This window comes from Zea mays, chromosome 7 (assembly GCF_902167145.1).
Source record: "Zea mays cultivar B73 chromosome 7, Zm-B73-REFERENCE-NAM-5.0, whole genome shotgun sequence".
Taxonomy (NCBI): Eukaryota; Viridiplantae; Streptophyta; class Magnoliopsida; order Poales; family Poaceae; genus Zea; species Zea mays.
In genome coordinates, this window is record NC_050102.1 from 31,132,617 (window position 1) to 31,139,439 (window position 6,823).

Below are 6,823 nucleotides of genomic sequence, written 5' to 3' on the forward strand. Positions count from 1 at the left end.
TAGTGGAGCGGCGAAGTGACTACGGTCACTTCGGCTCTGTCAACTGGAGGGCGCCCATCAGGATAAAGGTGTCAGGCCACTTTTGCATTAAATGCCCCTGCGATTTGGTCGGTTGGCGTGGGGATTTGGCCAAGGTTGCTTCTTGGTGAAGACTGGGCCTCGCGCGAGCCGAAGGTGCGTTCGTTGCCATAGGGGGTCCTCGGGTGAGACGTAAACCCTCCGGGGTCGGCTGCCCTTGCCCGAGGCTGGGCTCGGGCGAGGCGCGATCGCGTCCCTTGAATGGACCGATCCTTGACTTAATCGCACCCATCAGGCCTTTGCAGCTTTGTGCTGATGGGGGTTACCAGCTGAGATTTAGGAGCCTTGAGGGTACCCCTAATTATGGTCCCCGACAAATACAAAAAATGATTATAGATGCAAAGATAGGAATCAAACCCTGGACCCCATAAAACAACAAGCAGAGACACGCCGATACGCTACGTGAGAATTGCTTATACAGCAGCAAAGCAATTCAGTTTTAGCACACTTCTTCAGGCTTGTATTACGACAGGAACTGCATTCCCTAAATAAATGTGCAAGTTTCAGTATACATTGCTCCTACATTACAACAAATAAAATCAGCAAGTTTCAGCAACAAGTTTTAGCATACATTGCTCCTAAATTTCAGAAAGTTTCAACATACATTGCTCCTACATTTCAGCAAGTTTCAGCCCACGAGTTTCAACAAGTCACGGCACAAGTCCGTAGTGGATATGCAGCAACTTGAGCAAGGAGCTGCCGGTCACTACAACCGGTGATGGAGCTGCTGGGCGCGGAGGCCGGCCCTGCCGTTCACTGAAGCCGCTTGGCGAGGGGCGCAGAGGTCGGCCTTGACGTACAGTGGAGTCGCATGGCAAGGGAGGAGGAGGCTGCTGAATTTGTTGAGCAACGCGTTCGACAGAGCCGGACAGGGCACGGACAGTGCCGCGGACGGGGCACGGACAACGCCGCTGTTCGATGGAGCAGGAGTGTGCACTGGGCAGGGGCGGAGCTAGAATCTCTACTACCTATTAAGGCTGCAAGGGTAGCTTGTCGTTCTGCCGTTATACAATCTTAGCCGTCCGTTCAACCGTTCATTGATCTAAGCCGTCCGATTATGCGGCATCATCCGCTCTCCGATCCCACCCACCAGCCCTGCAGACTTCACCCTCACCCAAAATTGTCACACCTAGCTCACGCAGAAAGAATCGTGCGTGGGCTCTCCTCCCCCAAATCCAGCCGCACGCAAGCGTCATACCCGCCACCTGATGTCCGTCGTCTTAGCCCGCACGCATACGCCGCCGCCTGCCTCGACGTTCGCTGGAGCGGAAGATCGATGCGCACGGGCTCTCCTTTGCTACGCCGCTGCCTGCCTCAAGGTTCGCTTGAGCGGATGATGCACCCGAGCTCTCCTCCGACGATTCTGGCCGCGCGCAAACGCCACCCCCGCCCCCGCCTCCAACCAACCCCGCTCCGCTCGCGCCGAAATCATCGTGCTTTCGCCCATGCCGCCAGATGCCGCGCCGGCCACCATCAGCGTCCCTCCCAACAACTACTGCCTCCATTTGTGTGTTCACATCTTCTCCCTGGCAACTGCTTCTGTCATCTCCACCACCGTCCCCACGTTCTCCTTGCTCCGCCTCTCGTGTCGACCTCGTGGAGGCTGCTCTCGGAGACCACCGTCTCGCCGCCCAGCACCACTTCAAGCTCAGAAAGCCGCCAGACCCCTCGATGCTCCAATCCGCTCTTGGAGGATGTTGGGGTTCTCAACCCTGACGAATGTGGATGGGAAGACGATTCCCTTGTAGGATGGGATCAGCACATTTTGTAATTGATATTTTGGTGTGGCCCAATTTCTTCGCTTTTGTTCACAATCTAGCGACATCCTCAAGGTTGCGAAGATGGCGGGGTGGACGACTGTGAGATTCTGGGATAGTTTGCAGCCACCAAGGTACATTTTTTTTGAATACACCCTCTTGTGACCATGATCCCGTGAATGTGACCCAACAGAGAAGACAGAGCAACAACCACCGCTGTGACCCACCGGACACCGGGTGGAGGGGGATCCAGCCAGCCATGGCGAGTGAATGCCCATGACCATGAGCCCCGAGCTCGAGCAGGTGGACGGCGAGATCCAGGACATCTTCTGCACGCTCCAGTGAGTCAGATCCCTTGCCCTCCCTCCCTCCCTTACCCTCTCTCCTCCCACCAATGTGCTTGATGCACTCCAGGCATGGAAGAAAAAGCATTGCCACCTGCTGAGGTTCCTGCTGCAGCAAAATGGAAGTTGAGGATGTTATCTATAATTGTACTTCCTTTTAGTACTCAACTCATACTACTGAGCATTCATAGTAAAAGATGTTGGATTAGCTTGGCATTACCTGCCCTATTTCAAAGCAGTCCACTTTGTCTTAAAGTTTTCGAAGTTATGGTAAAAAATACAGATCTGTTGATGGATTTATTTAAATTTATTTATTTACTTCGTATCATGCATTTTTTCAAGAGAAGTACAATAGAACTCTGAGGTGTTTATATTAGTCTTAGCTGAAAAATCAGATGAAGTGTTTATATTGGCCTTTTTTGAAAAAAACAGATAATGAAAATATCATGTGTTAATTGTGAGTTCATTAAAAAATACTAAGCACAGGTTCTTTTAACTTGTTTTCTTGCAGCAAGCCTTCTGACCAGGTTATACTTGAGCACGACTATACATTTACGACACCATACTGTGGGAGTGAAATGTGGTTGTGAACTCAAGCACTGTATGGACCTGATCTCTGTTGAATTAATTTGATCTGATTTGAAAAAAAAATATCTACTCCTCTGCCCCTTCACCTTTTTAGTGGTGTAGTTCACTGACAAATAGTTCCTGTTCATATACTTCTCTTTCCACACTATATATGGTCTTTGGCTTCAATTCTATTAATTCTTTGTTTTTCTGCATCGGTAGTCCTTCCAATTTTTCTATTTTTAACCATTGCTTATAGAGTTGTGTACTAAATTGTTTTCTTTTATTTTCTTAGTAGAAAATGGCAATGTGGTGGATCCTCCAAATGGAATCAGAAACCAAGGAAAATATTACTACTATATGTGGCAGACCTTATTTGAGATGGACACCAAATATGTGTCAATCAAGCCCATCGGACGAGGAGCTTATGGGATAGTTTGTTCATCTATCAATCGTGAGACAAATGAGGTAGCAATAAAGAAGATGCACAAAGTTTTTTGACAACCTTGTGGATGCACTACGGACCTTGCGCGGGAGCAGAAACTCCTTCGCCATCTCCGCCATGAGAATGATATTGATTTGAAGGACATAATGATGCCAATACACAGGAAGAGCTTTAAGGATGTGTACACCTGGTCTATGAACTCATGGATATTGATTTGCACTAGATAATCAAATCGCCTCAGGGCCTTTCCAATGACCACTACCAGTATTTTCTTTTTTAGGTAATACTTGGGTGACTCTTCTCTATTCTGAATGTACTCTTTCATATTCTATGTTGTTCAACATTTAAAACTGAAATTACATGTATTGTAATGCTCTTTAGCTATTTGTTACATAAATAAATGTCACAAATTTAGTTGGTGCTCATGTGAAAGCGTTCAACAAGGCAGAGCCTAGAAAAGTCGGCATTTACAATGTTGGAACATGAAGAGATTTGATAACATGAGAATTATTTATTTATTTGTATAACTATTATTTACTCATATGGAGAGTTGTAACCTGCATAGCTTTTTAATTAATACTTTGCTTAAATTACATGGTAAAAAGACATAGAGGCCCACAAACATTTAATCTAGGACAACATATCTTTGTAGTATTTACACAAACATCTGCATAGGTTCAATAGTGATTTGACCATCAAGCTCCCTGAAGTGTTTCCTTGTGGCGTTAGTATCACTTTGCTCTAATATCTTTACTACTTATTAAGGCTACAAGGGTAGCCTGCCTCTCCCTTGTTCTGCCTTCCGTCGATCTCGATCGTCCATCCGTCGGCTTCAACCCTCCTCCGTCCACGCCTGCCTCGCCCTGCCGATCCGGTTAGGCCTCGTCCTGTCTCCGCACGAGTCGGGGATGAGCAACTGTCTGCCTACCTCGGCCTCCTCCCTTGTCCTCCACTCCCTCGCCGCCCCAGCTCTAGCCCCAGGCCCCAGCCCCCAGCCCCTACGCGCGTGCGCTCGGTAGGGCACGCACCACAACCTCTCCTCACCTCCTCTCTCAACGCTCCCCTCCTCTCTCGAGCATGACTTCTCCGGCGCTAGACTCCCTCGCGCGGCCATGCGCCGGCAGAGGGCAAGACGACCGTCCCCAGCCATCGACGTCTGGTCTAAAGCGGAAGCCTGAGTTGCCATCGTCTCTATGCTGCTTCCGGGGGCCGGATCTAGGAGCGTCGCACTGATAAGTGACCGGATCTGGACATCTCCATCTTCCCTTTCTTTATTTCCCTTTCAGTCGATCTAGCGCCCTGCGCCGCCTTGCTATCGTCACCTGATGTGTTCGCCGACGTGCCAGTGCGCCTTCTCACCAGCCGTTGGGATTTCGACGGTCTGGGCCTTGATGCCAACGCGCTCTGTCTGCCTGCCACCTGTTTGGCGTCTTCTATGGACACACCGTCGCCGCCTGATGTGTTCACCGACGTGCCAGTGTGCCTACTCGCCAGTCGTTGGGACCTTGACGGCCTAGGCCTCGATGCCGATGTTATCCTCCTATCAGCGCACCTATTTGGCGTATTCTACAACTACGGTGGTGCCGAAGGACGCCCATCGACATGGGGAACCCTTAGAAAGCCACCACTGCCTCTTTACAGGATCATGCGTCGGCCATTCCGTGACCCCGCTGTCTCCTTAACTACTCCTCCACCATCTTAGTCACGCCTGTGTCGGCCAAGCCTTCCTCCAGCCCTCAAGGGGAACGAGCTGCGCGTTCAAGTGGTCGACCATCTCCAAGTCTACGTGAGGTGCCTGCAGAGGTTCAATCAGGGAGGAATTTGAAATGGACGTGTTGCCTTGGTCTTGTTATATTTATGAGTTCTTTGTCTGGTGCCTCTTAAATTTATTCTCTTCATGATGTTAGAAACATGTTTCCAAAGAGAAGACAAAACTGAGTGGGGTAGTAAAGCGATTGTAGGAATCACATGAACCGGCTTGCACACAAGCTATGAAGATTAAGAAGTTGAAGGCTTCTTTAGAGGTATCTGTATGTAGATGAACGTGCTACATGTACTTTACATCTTAGACAAGTACTCTTCACGAAATTCTGTACTTTGAGGTTGGTCACTTCATCATGGTACTAATGCGTCCCATTTATTTCACTATATATATGCAGCTCATTGTATTAGATGACAGCAATTGAGATTTAAGTTAATTTTTCTAGGAGTATATTGAATTACTACGTAGCTTTCCAAAGGCTAGGATTCAAGACTTATTTCTGAGCAAAAGTATATATGCAGTCATTGTAAGTAATCATTTGGTCATTGAATTTGGAATTTGATCATGTGGAACATTTTAGAATATTTGCCAAGCATATAACTACTTAAACAGAAAGGTCTACACATTTGTAAAACTGGTAACCAACTGTTTTCTGCAATAATGTGCATTGCCAGAGCTGATCATTCAGTATAAGCTCATCTGTAATTTTCTTTGCTTATTTCCTAGAACAACTAGGAGAGTCGCACCTCATTGTATTAGAGGAGAATTTGCTTCACTTGTTGTTTTGTTTTATTTTTTAATGCATGTTCTTGCTAACTGATACTGACTTGTATATTGTTTTGCTAGACCTCCTGCTTTGTGCCAAGACAAAGGTTGCCAAAGTTTGACTTGCATCTCTAGGTCGCAGCGACAAAAAGGTGGGCGATGCGGCGGCGACGCGGGAGCATAACCACCAGGTGCAGCTGTTCCGTCTACTACTTTCCATTCCTGCAGAGTACAACCTTTAGGTGTAGCGGTTCAGGCTACTACTAAATAGTAATACATTACCAATTGTTTACAATTTTGAATGATGAGTTCCCTAATTTTCTAAATGCTGACTGATAAATAGTAATATATCAGGTATGTATGGTATTGATTTGGGGACAATAGTGGGACTGGAGTTTGACGTCGACACCGTGGCGGCGAACGCAACGACAAAGCAGGTGGACGCTGCATCTATCTCGTTTTATAGGACTTGAGTTGTCCAAAGAAATAAATGATTCATTGAGGCAATCATCTCGAGCTAGGACAAGGCTTCCCTCCAGCATTGAAATAAGTGGCCATGTGCTTACAATAGGGTAAATATTTTTTGCCACATTGCTTTGATACTAGCTCTTGTTACAACATGTTCATAGCTTTGGAGACTTGATCTCATTCATGTCTCTAGAGTCCTAGCATGACAAGCTGGCCTTTTGATGTTGGTCATGTTTGTGTAGTTCTGATAAAATATATTTGCTTTACAGCTATTGGCCTACATATCCACCAATGGACGTGTATCGGGTTAGTATATGGCCTTGGTGGTGGTAGTAAATATTTTACTATCAGTCCAAGTATTTAAATCAATGGCTTTAACATTTGTTCAATGCCATGCAACTTAGCTTAAAAATGGTTCGGCTTTTCTAGCTCCTTATACTTAGTGTCGAGGACCATAATTAGGGGTACCCTCAAGGCTCCTAATTCTCAGCTGGTAACCCCCATCAGCACAAAGCTGCAAAGGCTTGATGGGTGCGACTAAGTCAGGGATCGGTCCATTCGAGGGACTCGATCACGCCTCGCCCGAGCTCAGCCTCGGACAAGGGCATCCGACCCCGGAGGATCTCCGTCTCGCCCG

The 6,823-nt window shown here is 47.4% G+C and overlaps 1 long non-coding RNA gene across 1 annotated transcript; it reads left to right on the forward strand.

Annotated features, from left to right (window-relative positions):
* Positions 1-4,182: 4,182 nt before the first annotated feature.
* On the forward strand, positions 4,183-6,363 carry LOC109940944 (uncharacterized). Its single transcript, XR_002263726.2, has 3 exons — positions 4,183-5,215; positions 5,800-5,909; positions 6,073-6,363. It is a non-coding gene; the product is annotated as an uncharacterized lncRNA (long non-coding RNA).
* Positions 6,364-6,823: the final 460 nt, after the last annotated feature.